This window comes from Lutra lutra, chromosome 5 (assembly GCF_902655055.1).
Source record: "Lutra lutra chromosome 5, mLutLut1.2, whole genome shotgun sequence".
Taxonomy (NCBI): Eukaryota; Metazoa; Chordata; class Mammalia; order Carnivora; family Mustelidae; genus Lutra; species Lutra lutra.
The window spans coordinates 77619979-77647887 of record NC_062282.1 but is presented as its reverse complement, the minus strand read 5'-3'; the positions used below and the strand labels follow the sequence as shown (position 1 = coordinate 77647887).

Sequence of the window (27909 nt, the reverse complement as noted above, 5' to 3'; positions counted from 1 at the left end):
GACTTCAGGGAGGAATAAAGATATCTAAATGCATAAACCAAAATATTAACAATATTGTTATTTCTAAAGTGTGGATTATGGATAGTTTAAACATCCTTTTTGCTTAACTGTATTTTCTGGTATTATAAAAATCATACAGGTAGTTAGAAAAAGTTACTTTTGTAATTAAAAAAGCAGAATCTGGGGCGCCTGGGTGGCTCAGTGGGTTAAGCCATTGCCTTCGGCTCAGGTCATGATCTCAGGGTCCTGGGATCGAGTCCCGCATCGGGCTCTCTGCTCAGCAGGGAGCCTGCTTCCCTCTCTCTCTCTCTGCCTGCCTCTCCGTCTACTTGTGATCTCTCTCTGTCAAATAAATAAATAAAATCTTTAAAAAATAAATAAATAAAAATAAAAAAGCAGAATCTTCATTTTATAATCTTTACATCTTTATACGAAGAGGACAATACAATCAAAGGGCAAGTTTGAGGGGCGCCTGGGTGGCTCAGTGGGTTAAAGCCTCTGCCTTCAGCTCAGGTCCTGATCCCAGGGTTCTGGCATAAGGCCCCTCATTGGGGTCTCTGCTTGGCAGGGAGCATGCTTCCCCCTCTCTTTCTCTGCCTGCCTCTCTGCCTACTTGTGATCTGTCTGTCAAACAAATAAATAAAATCTTAAAAAAAAAAAAAAGGCAGGTTTGATCATAACTTAACCACTCTTCCTTACTCATTTATAAAATAAGACAATCATTACCTTCAGAAGGCTTTCCTGAAGATTAAATTAAACAGATTATGATCCACTCAATAAAAGGAGAACCCAGGCTAATTAAAATAAAGGAGAAGTTCTTCCATAGAACAGGAAAACAATAAATGCAGAGGAATAATGGGTTTAGAAAAATCACCATTTAGAAACCATCATAATAATGGATTCACTCAAGAATCATCCTGAATGATCAGCATCCTGAATGCTAAACCAAGTGGTTGAAAGTTTACAAAGAAAATGATTATTTACATACTCTCATGGTAATTACCAACAGATTATTTACTGATTACAAGGGGGGGGGGGTTAGTTATAGGAACTTCAAAGTGGAAAAACCTTGCAGACACGACTTTAATCAAGTGATCAAAATCAGCATCCCCTATAACAGGACAAACTGACATCATATACTTCCTGATATGATGCACGGGGAAGGACATAACATGACTTTAGTATTTCCTACCAAAACTACAGAGTCTCAATCTTGTCATGAGGAAACGTCAAACTCAAAGTGAGGCATAGTCTACAAAATAATTGGCTTTAGTCTTCAAAGACGTCAAGGTCAGAAAAACAAAGACAGAAAGAAATTCTTCCAGACTAAAGGAGGCTAAAGAGACATGACAACCAATGTAGTAATCCTGGAATGAAACTGTACTTGAAGGAGGGGCGGGGGTGGGGGGGGCGGGGAGCACAACTGAGACGATAAAATCTAAGTTTAAGTTCTAAATTAGACATCAAATTTGCATATTTTCATCATTATACTGTAGTTATGTCCTTGTTGCATGTAATGGACATGAGATGTCTGCAACTTACTTTCATATGGTTCAAAAAACACAATGCATTAAGTATGTCATATACAGAGAGGAGAGCAAAGTGGATGGGAGAGTGGGAAGAAGAAAGAAAGGAAAGAACGGAGGCAAAGACACAGGAAGAGAGGGAAAGGAATGCTGATGAGATGGAAAGAGAGTGAGAGGTAGAAGGAGAATGGAGAAGGGAATGGGAGTAGAGGGAAGGGAAGGGGAAAAAGGCAGGAGGAGAAAAGTGCAGACAGGGAGAGAAGCAGGAAGGGAGAGATGGGAGAAAGAGGAAAGAGGGAGAAAGATGTCCTGAAATGTGACTAGTGTGGCTGAGGACTGATTTTATTTTATTTTATTTTATTTTAATTAATGTTGAATATTCACTAGTGACTACCTTATCAGAGAGCACAGTTCTAGACTCTACAGAAAGCAACATCAACACCTAAATTCTACACATTAAAATGACAACTAGGACAAGGTAGAACTGCACATGTCTATGACTAGCCCACTCTTGACAATTTTAATATAAAACTGTCTGTGTCTTCGCTCATAAATGCACGCTTGAGGCATAAATAGGTAGGCCCTCAGATATTTTTGAAAACGTTAGTGCAGGCATCATCTAACATTTCACAGATTTATCTAAGCATCAAAACATCCTAAATTCACTGAAGATGGGATGCCAAAAGAAATTTGGATTTGCTTAATCTGATAACAGAATGCCAGTTTCCAGGAAATTTTTTTAATTGCAAGTGGGCAAATTTGCTCTCTACACTTAACATTATGTCAGGCCTACACTTTGGATTATAAAGGTTATTTGTCCACGAAAATGATCAGCCCAAGTCAGTAAACCTTAGAGATGGAGTACTCTAGATTGCTAAAGGGCTGACAACAGCTAAAGCAAATGTCATCGGAATGTCACAGATAAGACATTTCAGAAAGAGTGATTTGCCCCATGGACCCTGCATTTCTGTATCCTAGCATTCCACCACCAATACATCAACACAAATAAAGCAGAAAACCTTTCAAGAGTTGTAGAGGAAGGTGCCAGACATTAAGTGAAGCTGGTTCCAAGGAGATATGTGGTCACATTTGTGTTATTTTTTTTTAAGATTTTTATTTATTTATTTGACAGAGAGAGATCACAAGCAGGCAGAGAGGCAGTCAGAGAGAGAGGAAGGGAAACAGGCTCCCTGCTAAGCAGAGAGCCCGATGCGGGGCTCGATCCCAGGACCCCGGGATCATGACCTGAGCCAAAGGCAGAGGCTTAAACACTGAGCCACCCAGGTGCCCCCACATTTGTGTTAATTATTAAACAAGTGCAACATACTAACAATTCACTTTTCCAAAGAAATAAACTCTGGGCTGAGCACAGAACCTGAGGCGGAGCTCAATCTCATGACCCTAAGATCATGACCTGAGCCAAAACCCAAAGTCAGACACAACCAACTGAGCCACCAGGAGCCCCTTTTCCTATGCAAACTTGGACCCATTTTTCCTTCATGAGCAAAAGTGGGGCCCAAGATGAGAGTCCTAAGCAAAGAAACAAGAGTCTCAGACCATCGGGAAGCCGTTGAAGGGCAGGAAAGCTGTTTTAGTGATACCACAAAGAGGGAGGAAGCTGTGCAAGGTAAGCCTGTGAAGACTGGGCAGACCAAGTCAGAAAATGAAAAAAAAAAAAAAAGAAAAGAAAAAGAAAAAAAGAAAGAAAAAGGTTTCTCTGAAACTTGTAAGAAAAACTAGCCTTTTGGCTTAAAGAACAAGAGTACCCTGAAGATTTGTACACTTGCTGATAATAAAAACATTCTCCAAAAAAAAGCCTACTTGGTCTTTTGTTTTTCTTATTTTGATACTTTGTGGTACAAAATAATTCCACTTTCTTCTTAACTTGAAAAAAAGGCAAAGTGTAAGAACAAAATGAGTTGCAAATGACACCCGACTTCTCAGGGACCCCATTAGGAGAGACCAGGACAGGTAAATGGAGAAAACATGTGCCCAGCTGCCCATTAGCTCCAGGCAGGCACTCTATCACGCAGACACAGGGTTGGTAGATCACACAATTTTTTCAAGAGACCCAGAGATGTAGACTTGCATGTAAAGCCTCATAACTTCAGTGTTAGCAACTCATCCCAAAATATCTTACCACTACGTAGGGCAAACAAAAACGTCTAAGTACTGTTTATACTGTTGGCCAAGACTTTGCAACCAACGAACAAGTTCTCCCCTAAAGTCCCTTCAGTTCTATGTTCTAGAACTCTACATCCTGTTAAGTAATATCTCTGAGGAGGTCTCTAATCTCCCCATAAAAATTCACCAGACTCCACCTGCTGCTAAAAGTATTAAGGCAAAGGACTCAATCACTCACTCACATTGAAAAACTTGAAATATACTGACACTTGAAAATTGAGAAGCCATTCAGTGTGTTTTCAAGTCTTACAATAACCATGATGGAAGCAGACTGCCTTGTGCAGCACCTTTAATCAAAGGCCCTACCAAGAGTGATGCTAAACATTATGAAACTATACTACCGAACCAATTCATGCTTTTGCTGACCCCAACCCGAAAATGATTTCAGGAAGCAGAAGTTCTAAGAGCATTTAAAGTCTAATGAGAATATGTTATCCGGAAAGAACATGCCTTCTGGTACCAGCTTTGTCACTAATTTACGCTCTGACCTTGGGCAAGTCACATCACCTTTCTGGATCCTCAGTTTTCTCAACTATAAAATAGAAGGGACTGAATTCTAGGCTCCAAGTCCTTCTAGGACTGAAATCCTAATATTCCTTTCATTTAGGTTATCTCTCAATAGCTTCGGAATTAATTTATTGGATGCAATTTCTCCCAGGGTTAGCCTGTGGTCTTCCTAGCTATATTTTAAGGATAGTAACTACGCTTATGCTTCTTTATATCCCTTAAGTTGCTGGCAAGCTGCTTTATGCAGAGCAGATACAGTATTAGTTGAACTGAATTTATGCAAACTGATTTTAAAATATTTACAAGCTTACCAAGACAAAGCTCCTGCCTTAATCTTAGTCATATCTTCTGTTTCTCTACAATTAATGGCATTGTTTAGAGTAGCTAAACAAATAACTTTTAAACTCTTGGCAGTTTCTAGTTTTCCAATTAACTTACAGAGCACTCCTTCACAAGATCTATTACAAAACGTACTAGAGCTAGCCAACCTTAATGAATTACAGCAACCTTAGGTTTTTTCAGGAGGGATCATGCTTAGTGGAACTAAATAAAAAGTTAAACTATAGTTATTCAGTCTTCATTACCTTATTTATAAATACCAATCCTGGCTTTTACGCAAAAGTTTGCTATAAATTCAGAAAGGGGCAGAGATGTAGGCGTTTGACTAGCAATCTTCATGATAGAGAAACGGAGAAGCAACAAGCAGAAAATATACCCATAGTTCTATCAGAACCAAGGAGGCTGACTGTTGGCAAACTGCCTCATTCGGGCAAAGAGCTTACATACCTTCTCTAAAGACATTAAATGTTCACTTACAACAGAATAGCCAAAAATCACTCTTAAAACCTGTCTGCTTCAAAGCTTTAGAATATCCTTACCTTGCTACTGGGTGCCGTTTTTGTTTTTGTTTTTGTTTTTTTTGTTTTTTTTTGTTTTTTTTAACAGCAAGTTTAAGTTAATGCAATGTTAAGATGGTTCATTTAAATGCAAATCAGGAAATTTTAAAATTAAAAGTACCCACAGTAACGGTTAACTGTCACACTGCACAAGATACAGGATTGTGGATTACTCCATGCCTAAGGGTTGCCAAGCTTCATCTGCATTAAGCAGAGTTGACACAGCTGTTGGAATCTCAACTCTCAAATCTCCCACTAGCTGTCAAAAAAAACAAAAAAACAAGGTAATCCTTATCATTAAGACTCACTCTGACACACGCCTATTTTACTAAATTCCCTCCCACCAAGCCTGCCACTTTCTTCAAAAATGTAAACAGGCTGAGGACAGAGGTAGTAAAGGGAGGAAGGGTGGGCAAGAAATTAAGATGTATAAAAACACAGATGGTTCAAGTAAACAAAAAGAAAACTTGGTTTTCCCCCCAAAATGCAATCTCTTTCTAAAGATAGGTACAATATCATCATCATCAAAAAAAAAAAGGGGGGGGGGAGCACTCAACCTTGGTCAAAACGGAGAGCCAAAATCAGAGTAAAAAGTTTCCATTCTACTGCAAAGTAACTGGATTTCTATGTGATCAATTCATCATACCCAAATACATTTAATATCAGGCACTTATATGGCACATAGTAGTTGTCACCCACCTTTTAGGTGTACAAATTTATGAGGAAAAGGATGGTGATTGATTATGATGATGATCATTATCATTTTATAAAAATTTCAATTTTTTTTTGACAAAGAGAGAGCAAGCACAAGGTGGGGGGAGCAGCAGGCAGAGGGAGAGGGAGGCTCCCCACCGAGCAGGGAGCCCAATGCGGGGCTCAATCCCAATGACCTTAGCTGAAGGCAGACTAACAACTGAGCCACCCAAGCACCCCTATAATTATTTTTAATTATAATAAAAACAGTTAATCACTTTTGTTCCTTTACTTATTTTGAGAGCACCAAAGACAATGAGAAAACACAGAAGAGCTAAATGAAAACTGTCACACAGCAAGCAACAGGACATAATGATTAGCAAAAGCACTAAACAAAGAATAGATAAAACAATATTCAGTCAACCATTTAGCCAGTCCTCAGCAAGTATTTGAGTGCCTTCTCCATAGGCATTATTCCAGACAGCATGGAATAAAACTAGAAAAACCTGCCTTCATGAAACAACACTATAGTAATGGCATAAATTAGAAAATGAGACCAGGGCGCCTGGGTGGCTCAGTCCATCAAGCGTCTGCCTTCGGCTCCAGTCAGGATCTCTGGGTCCTGGAATCCAGCCCTACCAAGCTCTCTGCTCAGGGGAGAAAATGCTTCTCCCTCTGCCCCTCCCCCTGCTCCTGTGCTCTCTCTCTCTCTTTCTCAAATAAATAAAATCCTTAAATTGATTAATTAAAGAAAGAAAGAAAACTAGACTATACCAGGACTAGGAAGAAAATAAAGCAGGATAATGATAATCGAATTAGGTAGGGTCTTTCCAGGGCCTTTCTATCTTGTTAACATTTGAACTTCAATCTGAAAGTCCAGGAAGAGTGAGGAAGTATCTGAAAGAACAATGCAGGCTGACACAACACAGACAACGCAGCATCTCCCAAGACTTAAAAAGAAGGCCAATGTGGCTGGAGCACAGACCAAGAAGAGGTTAAGAGATCAGGGAAGGAAAAAACAAAAACAAAAGCTCCAGAGCTGCTTAAGTGACTGTTTACAGTATGAACAGGTATCTATATTCCTTTACTTAGCTTCCATCCCATATGGCTGAGGCCATTAACAATGGGAAGAGTGTTCCAGAGAAAGCTGCACTAAGCCATCATAACAGACAACTGATTATGGATGCAGAGGAAGTCCGTTTTCATAAGAAACTGGAAGACTCTGGTCAAAAAAGCAAATATGATGAAACCAGCATCTGGACTGAAGGCACCAGAGAAAACAAAGGGAAAAGAGGTTTTTTATTTTAGAACAATAGGACTAAAAGGCAGAGAAACTTTTCATAAAGCTGAGGAGAAGCCCACCGGAGGAGAATTGTATTTTTCTTGGAGAGTGAGGAAAAAAGATGCCTGAACTCGGATTCAGATTAGGAAATTACCCAGACTGACTGACAAAATAAGAACGATCTGCCTCTAAAATTTGTACTGTAGTATATACTTTTGATTACCTATTCCATAATTCAATGACGGACCAATTACCATATCCTGGGATCCTGCTAGGTGAAAGGAATACAAAGACTAATTATAAATCCCTATAAGATCATCACGGCAATTAAGTAAGTATTGTGGGGGCCAGGGGCAAGTCTTCCCAAGTTTATGCTTTGGCATAAACATTATTCTGAGTTAAAAGCAATCAAAACCCAGCAGATTCAGGAAAAGTTCTTTACCTCCCCCTCCACTGACTATTCATGTTAGGGAGAGAGCTGTTAACAGATTCCTCTTTACCAAAGAAATTTATCTACTTAATAAGACAACCTTTGGGCACCTGGGTGGCTCAGTCAGTTAAATGACTGCCTTTGGCTCAAGTCATGATCCTGGGGTCCTGGGATCGAGTCCCACATCGGGCTCCCCCTGCTCTGTGCGGAGCCTGCTTCTCCCTCTCCTTCTGCCTGCTACTTCCCATCTTGTGCTCTCTGTCAAATAAATGAATAAAATCTTTAAAAAAAATAAATAAGACAACCTTTGTTTCCCAAATATTTCCTTTTACCTTCCTGCTAATGGTCTTTCTCCCCTTTGTATCCTCAGATCCCCCCTCCCCAGTACTCAACTCTTATTGGCATTATGTTGCCTATCTTTAGAATCTCCATGTCTGTATAGACTCCCCTTAAGTACAATATTAAATTTTATTTTTCTCCCATTAATTTATCTCATGTAAATTTGATTCTTAGTCCAGCTAGAAGAACCTTGAAGGGTAAAGGAAATTCTTCTACCCCAAAAGGACAAAAGGAAACAGGTGACTTACAAGGGAGAAATGTGGCAGATGCTAACTAATCAAATGTTTAAACTTGGCATCACCACCAGGAGAACAATATGACAACTGCTGCAATGCCCTCAGAAAGGAACATCATTACGTACATAGTATGGCCAAAAATGGAAACAATCAGACCAATCCAAACTATAGAGCATCTACAAAATCGGCCTAAACTCTTCCCAAGTGTCAGTGACATGGAGGGAGGAGGAGACAGATATAAAAACTCTGAAGAGATATGACAACTAAACACAGTACGTGATCTTTTATTGGTTCCTGCATTTATTTTTTTTAAGACTTTACTTATTTGAGGTGGGGGGGAGAGAGAGAGAGAACTTACGCACAAGCAGGGGGAGGGGCAGAGGGAGAGAAAGAAGGCAACTCCCCACTCGGCAGGGAGCCCAACGTGGGGCTCAAACCCAGGACCCTGGGATCATGACCTGAGCCAAAGGCAGATGCTTAACTGACTGAGCCACCCAAACACCCCTGATTCCTGGATTTAAAAAAAAAAACAAAAACAAAAACTATTAAAAAAATCACTAGGACAATTGATGAAATTTAATATAAATATGCACCACGCCATAAGATCAGTATTTCTAGGAATCCTGTTAAAAGGCAAATTCTGACTCAGTCAGGTCTCATGTAGGAAAGATGGGAGTTCGAAGCCAACAGCCAAGAAATGAATTCTTGGGGAGCCTGGGTGGCTCAGTCGGTTAACCCTCTGCCTTTGGCTCAGCAAGGAGCCTGCTTCCTCCTCTCTCTCTCTCTGCCTGCCTCTGACCACTTGTGATCTCTGTCAGATAAAGTCTTAAAAAAAAAGAAAGAAAAGAATTCTTGAGACCTCTTCAATGCAAAAAGGTGGTTTTATTAAAGCATGGAGACAGGACCCATGGACAAAAAGAGCTGCACTGGGATTGTGAGGATTGGCTGATTATATACTTTCAAATTGGGGTGGGGTTAGGGATACCATAAGTCTCTAAGGAACTTAAATAGCAAGGTTTACAGGGCTTTGAGGGGGCCAGCTATTGTTAGGAAAAGGTCATTTATTACTGTCTAATGAAACCTTAGTCATGAGACCCTTCAGACATGTATCGGGGGTCATATGCTTGGGGGATGAATGCCAACATAGATCTTGGGAAAGTCGAGATAAAGGAAGTTTCCAAAGGAATTTTTATATGTTAAAGTAGACTGACAGGAACCTGGGCTTTAGGGTAAGACTGCCTTTTGCCCTTAGCAAAGTGTTAACACTGAAGCTACTGGGCTCCTAGAGGAATGTTACTCTGCCTGTTTCAAGGACTTATTAATGTACTGTAAGTAGTAAGGAAATTTAATTTTTCTTTTGCTTTTATTTCCCATATCAGGTCTAGGGTAGGATGCCAGAGTTGGCATTTCTCCCAAGTTCCTGGGGAGAAGTGACACAGTGACACTCTTTATGTTACTTTATTAATGTAAAATGTCTTGTGTGATATTGAAGTTAGGTAGAGGCAATGTCCTTAATCTTAGGACTTACATGCTAAAGTACCCTGGTATCTGCAGTTTACTTTTAAATGCCTCAAGAAAAGTTTATGGAGTAACAAAGCAAATACAAAAAATGTTAACGACTGGTGAATCCAAGTGAACTGACTAGTCAAGTGCTTACTCCAGTACTCTTTCAACTTTTCCGTACATCTGAAGATCTTCAAAGAAAAAAAAAGCTGGAGGGGGAGTGGGGAGAGACTTAGTCAAGAGAAGAAAATAGTTACAACAGAGAACAGTTACGAAACATTAGCTCCCAAGAGCAGCACCCAGGAGGGAGTCCCCAAAAGGGGAGAGAGTCCTCACTGAGGATTTGTTGTGCAAGGGAGGGTAAGGCAGCTGTTTCAGGTTATAGGAGGAGACAACAGCACCAAAGATCTTAGAAGCCTTCCAAAAACAAGCATGAGTGAAAAACACAGAAGATAAATATTTAAATGGCAAGAAGTAAAAAACAAAATAAAATAAATAGCAAAAAGTAACATTGAAAAATGGGCAAAGAAATTAGGAGGTATTACAAGGTTGGTCTTTTATCTTTCCTAACTTAAAAATACTTTGGGCCCATTCTTACTGTTTATAACACTGCCTGAGAACTCCTAAAATCCCACCCATCCATTCACCCACCTAAAAAAAAAACAAACAAACAAAAAAAAAAAAAACAAGAAGCAAACCCCACCTCCTCATAGCTACCATAGTAAAGGCCACCAGCATTTCCCCAATCCAAAGGCCTTCTCTCCACAAAGCAACTGAAGAGCTAAGTCCCTCAAACTCCACAGGCCGCAAGGAAAGTATTTTCCTCCCAATCTACTCCCTCTTTGGCATTCCCCATTTCTGCTGACCAAAGTTCCACCCAACCAGCTGCCCCAGAAGGAGATTCTCGGCCTTTCTTTGATCCTCTTTCCTCTCCCTCCTCTACTTCAGTAAATACCTCACTCTACTAACCCTTCCCATCTCAGGGCTCTGGCCTGGGTCTGGTTTAAAATATCTAGAAGTCTTGGGGCGCCTGGGTGGCTCAGGGGGTTAAAGCCTCTGCCTTCAGTTCAGGTCATGATTCCAGAGTCCTGGGATTGAGCCCCACATGAGGCTCTCTGCTCAGCAAGGAGCCTACTTCCCATCCTCTCTCTCTGCCTGCCTCTCTGCCTACTTGTGATCTCTGTCAAATAAAAATATTTTAAATAAATAACATATCTAGAAGTCTTAAAATATATATATATATATATCTCTTCTCATTTCCAATCATTATCCAGACTGCCTCACTTACCATAGAGTCTACTCCCTCCTGGAAAAAAAAAAAAAAAGAGGAACTGCTTCCCCACCACAAACAGGATGAAGCCCAAACTCCTGTAAACAAACTTGACTGGCACTAGCCTGAGACTCATCACCTCCATCCACTCTGAAACTTCTCCAATGCATATGCACGTGTCCAGACCTTTATATAAACCCTCTCTAGCCCAGAACACCTTTCCTAACTTTTCCATCTTCCTTCAAGACTCACACATATACCCTCTAATCCCACAGAAAGAGCTGTTCCCTCTTTTCTGAGTCCCTCCAGCACTTCACACGCATCTCCATTACAGCACTAGGTCAGTGCATCTGTCTCCCAGGAAACTGGGAGCTTCCCTTTGAGCACAGGGACCATGGCTTTCTTGAGTATGGTAATATTTCACCTAACAACATTCTATAAATGTTCAACAACTGGTTTGACAGTTTCAAGTTTCATCTAGCAACACAGACACTTGTGGAAGAAATAAGAAATGTTTTTCTCAGGGTGCTTGGGCGGCTCAGTCGCTTAAGCATCCAACTCTTGATTTTAACTTTTTTTTTTTTTTTAAGATTTTATTTATTTGAGAGAGAGAGAGATCACCAGTAGGCAGAGAGGCAATCAGAGAGAGAGGGAAGCAGGCTCCCCGAAGAGCAGAGAGCCTGATGCAGGGGGTTCGATCCCAGAACCCTGAGATCATGACCTGAGCCGAAGGCAGAAGCTTAACCCACTGAGCCACCCAGGCGCTCCACTGATTTTAAGTCTTAATTTGGTCTTGGGGTCCTGGGATCAAGCCCCATGTAGGGCTCCACACTCATGGGGGGGGGGGATCTGCTTGAGATTCTCTGTCCACCCCTCCTCCCCTACCCTTGCTCACTGGCACAAATTCTCTATAAAATTAATATTTTTAAAAATGTGTTATAAATTAGCAAAACTACAGATTCCTAATTCTTACCTACCAGTGATTACTTAGACTAATAATCCCATTAGCTTGTAAACTATTGAGTTAGCAATGGTGACTTGTAAATTCTTAACATCTCCAACGCCTGCTTTGAAAGCAGACTTTGAATAAATGTGTACTGCATTTAACTGAACCCTTCCCACTGTTACTGAGATACAGCTAACTAAAGGTTAACTTTGACCCTGCCTCAAAAAAGAAACTAGAAAACATTATATCTTTCACGGTCTTAATGACCCGAAAGAAGTTTAAATTTCTCTCAGCTATTGCCATCTTCCATTCCCTTGGTTTTTTCCCCTCCTCCGAAGGGATCAAGCTCACATTTCACTTAGCCACTTCCCTGCAAAATGACAGGTTTCTAAAGATATACTTCAAAGTCAGACTACAGCTTTTCAGAGAACATGATGACCCCAGGTCCAAGGAAGCAAGAAAATGATAACAGATGATTCTAAGAAACCTTTGCCAATTCAGAGATCCCCAGAAGAGCAAACCCCATGAACACTGACAAGTAACTTACCCTTTCAGTTTCTGCCTTATTCACTACACTATCATTTTTCACAAACCATGATTAAGAGTCTAGATTAACACTGAAATATTTAACATAATGAAATATTCAACACACCACGGGAGAACAGTAATAATACATCTTTGCTTGGAAAGAAAAGCATGTTTCAGAACTGCACAGGGTAAATGGGACTATTAGCAAAGGCTCTTGTCCTTCATGTCACTTGAAATGGGCCACACTGAATGCATTTCCTGAGTTATAATAGCACTTTCAGTTTCAAGAAGAGTCTGCAGTCCTACCTGGTTAATAAACCAGTACAGGATTATGTAACCTGATAATTAACAGGCTTCTAACTCCCATTTTCAATTCATAATGGCAAATATTAAGCAAAAAACTATAGCAATAACACATTTTCAAAATGCAATTGATGGTCCACTTATTTATGACAATATTTACTAATCAAATCTCAGAATAAGAAAACAAGGGAAATCTACAGTTCACTACAATAAAATGGCAATAGCCCAAACTAAGCAATCCAGGAAAGAACTAGCCTTTAAATTAGCAATTAAGGAGTATGACCAGTTACTTAACACCAAGATTATATTGGACTACAATATTCATTAAAAACTTTTAAAGCAGGGGATGCCTGGGTGGCTCAGTGGGTTAAAGCCTCTGCCTTCGGCTCAGGTCATGGTCCCAGGGTCCTGGGATCGAGCCCCACATCAGGCTCTCTGCTCAATGGGGAGCCTGCTTCCTCCTCTTTCTCTGCCTATCTCCTCTGCTTACTTGTAATCTCTGTCTTTCAAATAAATAAATAAAAATCTTAAAAAAAAAAAACTTTTAAAGCAAATGAGAGTTTGTTTCTTCTATAAAGCCCTTGAAATCTTAAAAAAAAAAAAAAAGTTACAGCATAAAATCATAACAACTTCCACAATGTAATTCCTGCTCTACCTATACTACAACTGTAACAGGGGACAGATGACAAGGAATTTTATTTTTTTTTAAAGATTTTATTTATTTATTTGACAGACAGAGATCACAAGTAGGCAGAGAGGCAGGCAGAGAGAGAGGGAGAAGCAGGCTCCCTGCTGAGCAGAAAGCCCGATGCGAGGCTCAATCCCAGGACCCTGGGATCATGACCTGAGCCGAAGGCAGAGGCCTTAACCCACTGAGCCACCCAGACGCCCCGATGACAAGGAATTTTAAAAACCAAATCACATTACTCATATAATACTTGTTCCAAATGATCAATCTTTATTACAAACACTTAAAATAACACTCAAAGGGGCGCCTGGGTGGCTCAGTCATTAAGTGTCTGCCTTCATCTCAGGTCATGATCCCAGGGTCCTGGGATCCAGCCCCACACTGGGCTCCCTGCTTGGCAGGAAGCCTGCTTCTCCCTCTCCCACTCCCCCTGCTTGTGTTCCCTCTCTAGCTGTCACTCTCTCTGTCAAATAAATAAAATAAAATCCTTAAATAAATAAATAAATAAATATAACACTCCAAGCTGCCTTTCAAATCATATTTACATTATGTGCATTACTATAACCTTGAGCCACTGAAAAAGCAAAAATTAAATCACAATCAAAAAGTGGGGTTGATAGATGACAGTCCATCAACAAGTAAACAGAAATGCATGTTAATTTCAAGCTCCATTAGAAATGGGGTTGGGGGCATGCTTGCACATGGAGGAAAAAGTTTGACATTATGAAAAAAATAAAAAACTAAAGATGAAAATAATGAACATTTTAGAGGCTCCAAGAGAGAAAGGGCAATGTTGAAGTTTTATTCTGAAGCATGGTTATTTCTGCACACTTTGAACTTTCAATAATGCATAAATTTAGTATAGTGTTCTTGCAAGTGAACAAACATCATGAGGCAGGGCAAGTCAAGACAAACTGTTCACTTTCAAGCCAGGCCCACATTGTGGGGGGCTAAGCTAATGAACACACTGCAGGACCAACACCCTCAAGGTCTGGAAGCTAGCACACTGGCATCTGACGGAATTTTAGGAATTGCTGCTCAGAGAGGCTCTCCCAGATGCCTAATGTGTTTAACTTATGTTTTTTTGTTGATGTTTTTTGTTGTTCTTTTTTTTTATTCATTTGACAGAGAGTGGGCACATGAGTGAGAGAAAGAGAGAGAGAGAGATCCTGCACTCACATGCACAGGCAGGGGAAAGGGACAGAGGAAGAGGGAGAAGCAGGCTCCCCCCAGAGCAGGGGTTGGATCCCAGGACCCTGGGACCACACCCAGTGCCAAGACTAAGGAGATGCCCAACTGACTGAGCCACCCAGTCACCACTTCAACTTTTTTTCTTAAAAGAAAACAGAAAAAAAAGAAAGAAAACAGAAGGAACTAGGTAAGACTTAAATCCTCCAACATATACATTATAACCAAAGTTCTTTGAATACTCTTTAAAGGGGTGTCTTTACAATCACTCAGGAGGAAAAAATGATTTGAGCTGAGAAAAGCAGAAACAATAATTGGCTTTGGAGTTTATTTTTTACCTATTTTATCACTTTTCACACGCAATAAAATTGACTCTGGTGTACTATTCCATACATAAGGTTTAACAAACTCAGCAGAGTAATCATCTCCACAATAAAGATGTATAGAATTTAAATCAATTTATTTTATTTTCACAACAGCATGTACATACAATGGAACCACAGAATATAAAATGTACAAAATATTACTAGCTTCAAGAGCTAATTTAACATCAGCTTAATACAAAGCTACAATTATCAAAATAGTGTGGTACTGGCATAAAGACATACAGACCAACAGAACAGATAGATCATCCAGAAACAAATGCTCACATTTACACTGAAATGATTTTCAGTAAGGGTGTCATGACCATTCAATGAGGAAATGACAGTCTTCCCAACAAATGCTGAGGAGGAAACTGCATGTCCACGTGTAAAAGGATGAAGTTGGATCCTTACCTATTATCACACAGAAAAATGAACTCCAAATGGGCTAAAGACCTAAATATAAGAACTAAAACTATAAACCTCTTAGAAGAAAACACAGGGAGAACATTTTATGACACAGGATTTGGAAATTATTTCCTGCATAGGGCACCTGAAGGCACAAGTAAATTGAACTTCATCAAAGTAACTTTTGTATATCAAAGGACATTATCCACAGGGTCACAGGGTGAAAAGGTAACCCAGGGTATGGAAGAAAATATCTGCAAATCATGTATGTGATAAGGGATTAACACTCAGAAAACAGAGCACTCCTAAAACTCAAATGCCAGAAAACAAACAACCCAATGATGTCCAAAGGATTTAAGCTGACATTTCTCCAGACATACAGGGATGTGCAATAAACGTATGAAAAGATATTCAACATCACCAATCATCAAGGAAATGCAAATCAAAACTACAATGAAATACCACTTCATACTCAGTGGCTACCATCAGAAAAAAGCAAAATAACAAGTGTTGTCAAAGATGTGGAGAAATTAGAGCCCTTGGGGTGCCTGGGTGGCTCTGTGGGTTAAAGCCTCTGCCTCCGGCTCAGGTTGTGATCCCAGGGTCCTGGGATCAAGCCCCTCATCGGGCTCTCTGCTCAGTGGGGAGCCTGCTTCCTCCTCTCTCTCTGCCTGCCTCTCTGCCTGTCTCTCTGCCTACTTGTGATCTCTGACAAATAAACAAACAAAAATCTTTAAAAAAAAAGAAAGAAAGAAATTAGAGCCCTTGTGTACTGCCAGTAGCAATGTAATATGGTAAGTATGACAGTTTCTCAAACAAAAGATTAAAAATTAATGTACCATATAAGCCACGTTGATAAAGTGTAATGACTTTTTTTTAACATTTATTTATTTATATGAGAGAGACAGACAGACAGCCCCCCCCAACAACTGGTGGGCGGTTGCAGAGGGGGAGCCTGACATGGGGCTTGATGAGCTGGAAACCTGCTTTTCCCTCTCCCATTCCCTCTGCTTGTATTCCCTCTCTCCATGTCTGTCTCTGTCAAATGAATAAAATCTTTAAAAAAAAAAAAAGGGGGGGGGCTACATAATGGAACAGTAAGGGATCATTAATATGCTATATTAGTATTGTACAATTAATCATGTCATCAGTTCTAACACATACATATTTCACATTTTTAAGTCTCTAAAATCTGGATGTGTCTTACAATTGAGGTCATTACCTAGTTCATTTGGCAGTTCTTTTTTCTAACTGATACAAGAAATAAAGGTTAATCTTAGCTTACTAATAGGGAAAATGTTCAAATTATAATAAATAGTAAATTACAAAAGAGCACATAAAGTAAAAACTAATTTTTATAAAAGTTACTGACAATATACATGTCTACAAAAAAGATTATAGAGGATCTACCCCAAAATGTCAGCAATATTCATCTCTAGGTACTATGAGTTTTATTACCAAAAAAACTCTAATGAAGTGGAGGTAAAGTCATGCCTCCATCCCCTGGCACAATCCTATATATAGCTTATGTATGCCTACTTTAACTAATCCAGTATTTATTGAAGAGTTATCTGCTATGGGTTTAGAAATAAGTCAGGTATCACAGGAGTCAAAGATTCAGAAGAAAGTAATCGCCCTGAAGGAGCTCGGCACCTCGCAAAAGAATTTATGGTCTAGAAGAGTCTAAAGGAAGGTAAACCAGCAATTTAATGCTATTTAAATACTGAACTAATTCACTAGTTTTACTTGTAAGACAACCCACTTAATATGGATAACACATTTCCTATTCAGGACTGAAAGAATAAATTAGCATTTTATCACATTAGATGTTAAATATCCTTTATAAATTCTCTTATTCATTACACAGATGATGAAGTTCGAACTCCCAACTGGGACTCTTAAGATTAAAAACTAAAAACAACCTATCATCTTAATTCATGAGACAGACATAATCAATGACAAATCAGCAACAGCAAGAAATACTCTAAACATAACTCTTCATTGTTCATTAAAACCTTTTAAAAATTAAAATTAAAAAAAAAAAAAAAGTTTTCCCTACTTTTTCCTTGTTCACCATGCCTTCACTGTGCTGGAGGGTAAAGGGCCTAGAATACTAACTTAGTTCCTGACCTCAGGGTATCCAGTCTAGCTGAGGGGGAAAAAAAAAAAAAAAACACACACAAAAACAAAAACAAAAACAAAAAAAACCCACACAGGAGAAAAGCTCCATGGCACTGGATTTGGCAATAACTTCTTATATATGACACCAAAATCACAGACAACAAAAGAAATAAACAGATAAACAGACCTTGATCAAAATTTAACTTTTGTGCACCAACAGGGTGAAAAGGGAACCCAAAACCTGAGAGAAAATATTTGCAAATCATACACTAAAAAGGGATTAATATTCAAACTATATGTCCACTACTGGATATTTACCCAAAGAATATGAAAACACTGATTCAAAAAGATATATCCATCTTTATGTTCACTGCAGTATTATTTACAATAGTCAAATTATGGAAGCAACCCTGGTGTCAATCGATTGATGAATGTATAAAGAAGATGTAGGGTGTGTGTGTGTGTGTGTGTGTGTGTGTGTGTGTATACACATATATACAATGGAATATTACTCAGGGTTCCCCGGGTGGCTCAGTTGGTTAGGCATCTGCCTTTGGCTCGGGTCATGGTCCCAGAGTCCTGGGATCCAGCCCCCAATCCTCCCACTCCCTCTGCCTGCTGCTTCCCCTGCTTGTGTTCTGCCTCTCTGTCAAATGAATAAATAAAATCTTTAAAAAAAAAAAAAAAGTGGAGTATTACTCAGCCATCACAAAGAATGAAATTGTAATCATTTTCAACATGGATAGATCTAGAAAATATAATGCTAAGCAAAATAAGTCAGAAAAAGACAAATAATAAAATATGATTTCACTCATATGTGCAATTTAAGAAACAAAACAAAGAAAAAAAAAAAGAGACAACCGAAAAAAAGACTTTTAAGTATAGAAAACAAGCTGATAAGTTACCAGAGAGGAGGTGGGTGGGGGGATGAATGAAATCAGTAAATGGGATCATGGGTACACTTATTATAATGAGCATTAAGTAATATATAAAACTACACTGTACAGCTGAAACTGCAACACTTTATGTTAACTATACTGGAATTTTTTAAAAATCCAGAAGAGATGTCCCGGTGGCTCAGATGGTTAAACATCTGCTGTGGGCTCAAGGCATGACCTCTGGGTCCTGGGATGGAGTCTCCCAGCTCAGCGGGATTCTGCTTCTCCCTCCCCCTACACCTCTCCCCCTGCTCATGCTCTCTCTCACTCTGTATCTCTCTGTTCCAAATGAATAAATAAAATCTTACAATAATAAAAGGGAAAAAAATAAATTTAAAAATCCAGAACATACAAAGAACATCTAAAACTGAACAACAAAAAAGTGAACAACTCAATTAAAATTGCCACAGGACTTGAACAGAGACTTATTCAAAGAAAATATACAAATGGCCAATAATCACAAGAAAAGATGCTCAACATCACTAATCAGAGAAGGGCAAAGCAAAACCACAAAGAAGTATCACCTTACTTCCACTAGGATGTCTAGTTTAAAAAAAAAGCAAGAAAGAAAGAAGAAAATAACAACTGTTGGTGAGGATATGGAGAAACTGGAACCCTCATACACTGTAGAAGACAGTACAGCAGTTCCTAAAAACTATAAGCATAGAATTACCTTACCGCTTCTGGGTACACACCCAAAAGAATTCAAAGCAGGGACAGAAATACACCCATTGTACACCCATTTCATATCAGCATTATTATCAGCCAAAAAGTAGAACCAACCAAAGTGTCCACCAACAGATGAACAGATACTAGTGTATCTAAGAAATGAAGGAAATTCTGACACATGCTACAACTCAGATGAACCTTGGGGTATTATACTAAGGGAAATAAACCATTCACAAAAGAACAAAATACCGTATTACTCAACCTACATGAGGTGCCTACAGTAGTCAACTTTAAAGAGAAAGTATAATGGCGGTTGTCAGGGAGCTGAAGGGAGGCAAAATGGGGAGTTAATGTTTAATGTATACGGAGTTTCGGGTTTTAAAAATGAAAAAAGTTTTGGATATGGATGGTGGTGATGAGCAAACAAAAATATGAATGTACTCAATGTCACTGAAGTCTATATGAAAATGTTAAAATGGTAAATTTTGTTACATGTATTTTACCACCAAAACACATACACAAACAGGATCAGGAGTGAGAATGTCATAGTCAGAGGCAAATTTTAGAATTTCCAGTAAATTAAAGATCACTTTCAGCAATGATGACAAATGTCTCAACAGGAAAACAAAACAAAACAAAACACGTTAACCAGCCTTCATCAATGGATAGCATTCATGTCAAGAGAAGGATGAGGCACTCCAGTACAAATGCCTGGCAGGTGCAGAGGACATGTAGCAACAATTTACAGTAGAAAATGAAGTTGAGGTATGCCTGGGTGGCTGAGTCAGTTGAGCGACTCTTGGTGAAGCTCAGGTCATGATCTCAGGGTTGTGAGACCTGCCCAGCATCCGGCTCTGCACTAAGTGGGGAGTCTGCTTGAGGATTCTCTCCCTCACCCTCTGTTCCTCCCATGCCCCCCCTTCACGTGTTCTCTAAGTAAATCTTGGGGGGGGGGGGGGGACAAAAGAAAGAAAATGAAGTTGGACAAATGAATTCAGAGCCAGAACTTTGGACTTAAATGCAAACCTAAGAGTCTGATCAGTTCAGCAAGGAGAGAACAGTAAGTTTCTCAAATGAACAGGATTACTACTTAGGTGTAAAAGACTGAAAGGTGGAGGGGAAGATAGGAAAACATTCCACTAACTGTGGCAAACACTAACAGAGCAAACGAGCAACCATAATGTTCCCAAATCTCAGATTAAAAACTGAAGGGAGCAGAGGGACAGGTGGTGACCTGGGATTCCTGGAGTACTGACTGATAATTTACTGTTTCTTGGTCTAGAGAGTGGATGTGGATGGTCTTCACTCAAATAGAGCATTAAGCAGGTATTCTCATGATTTGAGCATACTTCTACAGGTATATTATACTTTAATTTTTTCAAAGTTCTGTGAAAAATAAAAGCCCAGGCCCCATTTCCAAGAACCCCCAGCTGGGAAAAAGACAGACATAAAAATATTTACCAAACAGTACAAAAGATGCAACCACAGAGTATGTACAAGCTACCCAAGAAGCACTGAGTTCTAAGAGAAAACCCAGAGGCAGTGACATCTAAGGTAGGTTTTAAAGAGTAAATGAGTTTGGGGCGCCTGGGTGGCTCAGTGGGTTAAAGCCTCTGCCTTCGGCTCTGTTCATGATCCCAGGGTCCTGGGATAGAGCCCCGCACCAGGCTCTCTGCTCTCTGCGGGGAGCCTGCTTCCTCCTCTCTCTCTCTGCCTACTTGTAATCTCTGCCTGTCAAATAAATAAATAAAATCTTAAAAAAAAAAAAAAAAAAGAGTAAATGAGTTTGTCAGAGGAATTAAAAAAAAAAAAAAAGAGAGAGAACAGCTCCAGGAAAAGGAAAAAATATGAAAAAGGCACCAAAGAAAACAAAAACAACAATTTATCCAGAGAACTACAAGTAGTTTCAATTGTTCAAAGATGGGAAGATAATCTAAACTGCAGTGGAAATAGAGAAAACAGAAAAGAGGAATTAATGTAACATGAACATGGATGGAGAGGCTTTCATCTCTGATTAGATATGAGTAGAAAAGAAAGAAGAATGGAATGGAGATGGTTTTCAATTTGAGGCTCTCCATACTCTGACTATTGCCTCATCCTTCACAGTTCCACCCACAAGTTAGACTCAAGACAGGAAAGACTCTTTTTCCTCCTTCATTCAACAGTATCTAATTTGCCCTCCAGGCCAGGTACCAAGTCAAAGGCTAAGGCTATCAGGGGGCTCACAGGCCCACTCTGTAGCAAAAAAGGCAAACAGGGATAGCAGTAATATAAGGTACAGTATAATGAAGTACACCTCCTGGTGAGAAGAGGTTTGCTACCAGAAAGGAAAGCCCTAACTTGAGTCCTGAGATGTGACTAAGAGCTCATCATGAAAGGGACAGAATACATGGAGGGGGGGGTCATTACTGAGAAAACAAGTCAGAGATAAGCCTGGGCCTCTTACAACCAAACCATATTTAAGTACTGTCTCACTTCCCCAAAATACAGTTCCTTCATCCACACCACCTCACTAAAATATCAGATCATAAAACTCCCTACAATGGCTTTTTATAGATCTTAGAATAAGATCCAAACATATGACCCGTTGTTCCCTGGCAATCTCATGTGAGGCCTTCTCCCCACAGGTCTTAGGTCTCAAAACACATTAAGTTCATTCCTGTCTCAGGACCTTTACACAAGCAGAGGACCTTGTTTCCTTGGTCCGGATCTTCACCACCACTACATACCACCACCCGCGGCAACCAGATCTGGCTGTCATGTCTCAGCCTATTACTTTCTCAAAAAATCCCAGGACCCTACCAGTTACTGCTGATCTCCATATATGGTTTAGGTTTCCAGAAAACAAAGGTGTCTCATTTTGGGCATGCGGAGTTTGAGAAGCACCTGGGACATTCAGCTCTCTGGTGTAAGGTGACCATGTAGGTGAGGTGAGACATCCACTATCAAAATAGAAACTTGGACTTGAGCACCTAAGTCTGATATGGAATTGCACAGAGAAGAGATTCTCAACTTAGAGGGAGAGGGCACCCCTGATTTCTAACTCACTGTAAGAATGAGATGCTGATGGCAATGAAGGTGATGCCACCTCAACAGTGTCAAAGGCTGAGATATGTTAGAAAGAATCTTGGGTCTGAGTGAACTGAAAGGGGGGGGGGGGGGAACCTGAGAAGAGCCAAAAATGTAAGGAAAATCAGAAGAGTCATGTCATAATTCCACCAACTCCTATTCCCCTTTACGCTTCCTCCACTGAAAAAACCCTACTCAAGTTCCATTCAGTTCAAAGGCCACTGCCTTCCAGAGCCTTCCTGGACTTCTCCAAACAGAACTTATTAGGCCCCTCCATGCTTCCACGAGTTTTGGGTTTGTTTTTTTGTTTGTTTGTTTTTCTATCCTTAGTAGTAAAGAAGATATGACCCATGCACAACTATTATTATGGCACTTTTAACAGTCTGCCTTACACTGCATGGGGAGGTATATATGCCTTCCCTACATTACACTAAGAGCTCTTGGGAACACAGCCCATATCTTACGTCATGGGCGGGCCCTTAAAAAAAAAAGCGGATAAAAATTATTTAACTTAATAAGAGTCAAGAAGGGTACATAATTAAGCAGAGGTTTGGATAATTTCTTTCGTCTTGTAAAACAAAATAACACATCCTAATTAATTTAACTTACATTTTCCTAAAGTAACATAAACCTGTACAGTCACTTCAAAAGTCACTGCTAAATAAAATATTCTCTCATGGAAATGGTTATCCTGTTGCAACAATAGAATGATGTAAGCGTTTCCTTCAACATAAATACGAAATGTCCTTAATTTAGTTGGAAACTTCACATAACTCATTCTTCTAAATTGTAAATTCTGTTCAAAATAAACACCAAAAATAAATAAATAATACAAATGTTCCGAAGACGCAAGAGGACATAAGAGGGTGTCTGCCAATCCTGGCTCGAGCCAACTGCCGCTTGCATTGTTGGGAAGCCATTCCTGGCGAGCCAGGGTCAGGCATTCTGTCCACATTTTTTCCAACAAGTGCTTCACACACGCACACTCCTTTAAAAGTCAACAAGAAGAGTTCAACGCCCCCCGGGCAAAAGGACGAACCAGAGTGAGGCACGTCCTACCCACCAGCACAAGAAGTCTGAGTAATTTCACAACAAAGGTTAACTCGGTACACGCCAAAAGTCCACTCGGGTGTGGCGCACCTTCCCAGCCAGACCCGGTCGGAGAAAGGCGGCACCCCACTCGCACCTTCGCGGGGGGCCCGGCGAGCCGGAGCGCGGCCTCAGCGAACCTCAAGGCTACCAGACCAACAAGTTTCGGTGGCGGGGGGAGGAGGAGGAGGGTGCGACCACGGAAACCACAAACCACAATCACTTCACAGGGAAGCTCAGCTCCCCGCCACTCCCGCACCGGAAACAGCGCGCAGGCTCTCCTCCACAGGGGAAGGCGGCCGAGGGGGCCCGGCGCGCGCACCGAGTCGGCCGGGACAAAGTTTAAAAACCGGGAGAAAGTTTCTCGAGAGAAAGCGCCGCATCCGCGCGGGGCCCGCCGCTCGCTCAGCTCCAGCCTCCGCGGCCCCTCAACTTCCCAAGCGCCAGGAAGCGTCGGCCCCGCCCGCCGGGCCAGAACGCAGGCCAGGGGCCCCGCAAGGGAAGCAGCCGGCCGGACGCCGCACCGCAACCCGCCAGGAGCCCGATTCAGGGCGGGGTCGCGGAGGAGACCGCCGGCCGCCCGCCCGCATGCATGCAGGAGGAGCCCCTCGGCTCGGAGCCCGGGCCCGCCTGAAGAGAGTTACCTGCGGCGAGTGGGGCGAGCGCAGGAAGATTCCCGAGGCCCAAAGCCGACGGCCGCCGCTTTGTCTCCCTCCAGTCCGACTCCGAGGAGGAAATGGGCCGCCAGGCGCCCCCGCCCCCGGCCCGCCCTTCCGAGCACCTCCCTCCGGAGCGCTCTTCCCGGCGCCTCCCGCCGCCGCCCCGCTTTCTCGACCCTCGCTTTGGGGGTGAGACCCCGACCGAGAGACCCTGGCGACGCTGAGCCGGAAGTCGCAAGAGGATCTCTTGCTTTCCGCCCTGTGCCCCCGAGTTACTTCATCCCAGGCCCCTAATGGGCGTTCAGGCCGGGAGTGACCCCCCCCCTTCCCAGAGGAAGGAGGAGCGGTGACTGCTGGAACAGCCCGGGAGCGGGGGAGGGCAGGTGAGTCACTGCTCCGCGCACAGGTGAGGCTCAGGATGCTGCCGCGCTGGCTCCACACCTCCCTCCCCCAGCCGGTGAGTCCCGGACCCGGTGGGGCGACGCAGTCCCGGGGACGCTCCGCTGAGGAGTGCCACAGGTGATTCCGAGTAACAGGCTTCCAGAAAAGTACTCTAGGCCCCCCCATTTGTTTTACGGAAGGAAAGTGGCCTCGCAGCTGAAGCGGAGTGTTGCCAGAATCCGACTCCAGGGATTTTACAGTGTGATGTGGGAGGCTTCCTTGAAGTCATCTAACCCATCCCCTCACTTCACAGATCCGGAAGCCAAGAGCCCTCCTGTTGCTAGACAAGAAGCCTGTCACAGGAGCGTCCCCTCCTGAGACTGGGCCCCTACACACACACACACACTTGATGGACCCGCTGCTATCCCTATCCCTCCAGCCATTTAGACAATGTTATTCCCACTCCTCCTTATCTTCTGGCGAATGCACTAAAAAAACTTCAAAACAAAACAAAAAACAAACAAAACAATTACATACTAATTATCAGCCTGGTATAGAAAACCCTAACGAGGTTTCAACTCCATCATGGGATGAGGAACAAGACTGATTTCAATATTGGCCTAGAAATCCAAAATAAAGCAAGACCATACCCACTGCCACCTTGGTGCTGAGCCATTATTTAACAGGGTGCTAGGGAGACTGGCCTCAACATATTTACATTTTACTACTCACATCTCCCCCTCCCCGAGGAAATGCAAACTCCAGAAAGACAGAACTGGTATTCCCTACAGCACCCGGCTCAGTACTCATCCCAGGACAGTTAACATCCACAGGTGAATGTGCCCACCGTAATTCAAAGTACTATGGGTTTGTGCTTGTTGAGAGATGTGGATCCAGCACTTGGGTGGCTCAGTGGTTATCCGTCAACTCTTGGTTTCTGCTCAAGTCATGATCTCAAGGTAGTGAGACCAATCCCCACCTTGGCCTCCCTGCTCAGCGCAGAGTCTGCTTGTCCCTCTCCCTCTGGTCCTCTTCCCCTCCCCCCACTGTGTGTTGTCTCATACTCCCGCTCTCTCAAATAAAATTTTTTTAATCTTTAAAAAAAAAAAAAACACTTTAAAAGACAGAAAGAAGAGATGTGGACAACAGGAGGCAATAGACTATGAATGGAAAGCACAAACTTAAAGAGAAAGACCGTAATAAGGCCATTGTTGTCCTTCTACACCCCATTCTGTTTCTGTCTTCAGAGTCTTTGCTCCTGTGGTCTCCCCTGCCTGGAGTGGCCATGGCTTCCCCCCACTACACTTGGCTACCTCAGAACATAGTAATCAGTCAATAAATATCTGTGTGAACCAAAAAGCAACAGTTAAAGGATGATGCTCCATAGCTCTGTATATCTATCACTTCACTCAGGAGCAGCTACTTAATTTGTGAGGCCCCTTGTTCAAAAATTATGAACAATTTCAAAACAGCAACAGTGGAGCATTAACGAAGTCTTTCTAAGCATAAGGCTCTTAGGTTTAATATTTGCATCCCTCAAAATTCATACGTTGAAAACCTAATGCCAAGAGTGGTGTATTAAGAAATGCAGCCTCTGAGAGGTGATGAGGACATGAGGGTAGAGCCCTTGGGAATGGAATTAGTGCCCTTATAAAAGAGGCCCCAGAGATATTCCTTGTCCCTTCTGCCATATGAGGACAGAGCAAAAAGGATCAGACTGTATACGAGGAAGAGAGCTTTTACCAGAACATGACCACGCTGATGACTTGATCTGGGACTTTACAGCCTCCAGAACTATAAGAAATATATTTCTGTTGTTTATACTACCTAGTCTGTGATATTTTGTTAGAGCAATACAAAGGCCCTAAAAATGAAAGTGCAGGGATATTTTGGGAAGAGGGGGGATCAGGTGACAAAAAGGATATGAAGACAGACTTACAGTGCATCCTGTAAGCTAAGGGGAATCAGACTTCTACCTTTGAGAAGCCTTGAAAAGTTTACCAGGGAAGACTTGAGCATTTGTTGTGTCTTAGGCACTTGCTTTGTGCCAGGGAGGATGACAATAAATAAAACTAAGCTGATCCTGTTCTCCCACAACTTAAAATATAATGGAAGAAACAGCTATTAAAACAGATTAACTCTCTGGATGCCTGGGTGGCTCAGTTGGTTAAGCATCTGCTTTCAGCTCAGGTCATGACCCCAGGGTCCTGGGATCCAGTCCCACATCCAGCTCCTTGCTCATCAGGGACTCCGCTTCTCCCTCTGCCTGTTCTGCCTCCTCCCCCACTGCTTTGCCCTCTCTCTCTGACAAATAAAATCTTAAAACATAAAAAGAAAACAGGTAAACTAAAAAGAAAGTCAAGTGTAAAGATAAAAGAGAGATACAAGTAGATTTTGGGGGGAAATTACCCTAGTCTGGGTTCAGTGACCTGAGGAAGGGATCTTTATGCTATAACCCACTCCAGTCACACTTTAGCACTCACCTCTCCATCAGAACTGCTTTTATTAAGGTCCCTGATGACCTCCATGATGCTATATCCACTGGTCATTCTCTGTGCACAGCTGACTTGTATCATCATCAGTGCTTAATCACTCTTCCTGAAACATTATCTTCATTTGGCCTCTAGGGCACTAGGCTCTTCTGAGTTTGTTCCAGCCTCCCTGGCTCCAACTTACTCTCCTTTGGAGATTCCTTCTAAAACCTCCCAACCTCTAAATGTTAGAGCAGCAGTTCTGAAGGTGTAGTCCAGGGACACCTAAGTCCCATTCCAGGGAGTAGTAAGGTGGAAACTATTTTCATAATATTAGAATATCATTTGTCTTTTCACTCCCAGTCTCTCATGGTGTACAGTATAGTATTCCAGACTACATGATGTATATAATAGGGCATCACAAAGAATGCAGAGGCAGACAGAGAATCCAGTTACCTTTTATTAAGCCAGACAGTAAAGAGATTTGCAAAAAGGCAAAATAATGACACATCTCCCCGAATTTCCTTTTATTTTAAAACACATTGCCATTTTTCTTTAAATGATATTTATGACAATTTAATAATACAGTAAACATTGATTGATAAAACTCACATGAACAAAAGCCCTTTGTGATCCTCAAAAAGTTTTAAGAGTGTAGAAGATTCTTGAGATCAGAAAGTTTAAAAACTGCTGTTAAAGAGGTGCCTGGGTGGCTCAGTGGGTTAAAGCCTCTGCCTTTGGCTCAGGTCATGATCCCAGGTTTCTGGGATCAAGCCCTGCATTGGGCTCTCTGCTCAGCAGGGAGCCTGCTTCCCCCTCTCTCTCTGCCTGCCTCTCTGCCTACTTGTGATCTCTTTCAAATAAATAAAATCTTAAAAAAAAAAAAAAAAGAACTGTTGTTAAAGTGTCCCAGGATTCCATCCTTGGACCTCTTTTTCTGTTTGCCATAATCCTGCTAGTGATCTCATCCAGTCTTTTGGCGTTAAGTATGCTGACAATTCCAGGTTTATATCACAAGCTGAACCTTTCTCCTGAGTTCTAAACTCACATATCCATTTCCCTAATTGATAACTCCATTTGAATACCTAGTAGGCATCTAGGTATCTCGCACTTCATATGTCTAGAAGTCTAAAACTGATTTCCTGATAACTCTGTCCAAACCTGCTGACCCCACAGTTTTCTTCATTTCATTAAATGACAACTCCAGGGGCACCTGGGTGGCT

The 27909-nt window shown here is 41.4% G+C and overlaps 1 protein-coding gene across 2 annotated transcripts in view; it reads right to left on the bottom strand.

Annotated features, from left to right (window-relative positions):
- CTNNA1 (catenin alpha 1) overlaps positions 1 to 23932 on the bottom strand; it is a 181176-nt gene extending 157244 nt beyond the window's left edge. The window contains exon 1 of one of the 2 annotated variants that reach the window (XM_047729759.1): positions 23820 to 23932. The gene's annotated coding sequence lies outside the window, so the exon portion shown is untranslated. Of the gene's footprint in view, positions 1 to 8397; positions 8422 to 23819 lie in introns of those variants that run through there. The other variant, XM_047729760.1, reaches the window with a different exon arrangement.
- Between the last annotated feature and the right edge of the window lie 3977 nt (positions 23933 to 27909).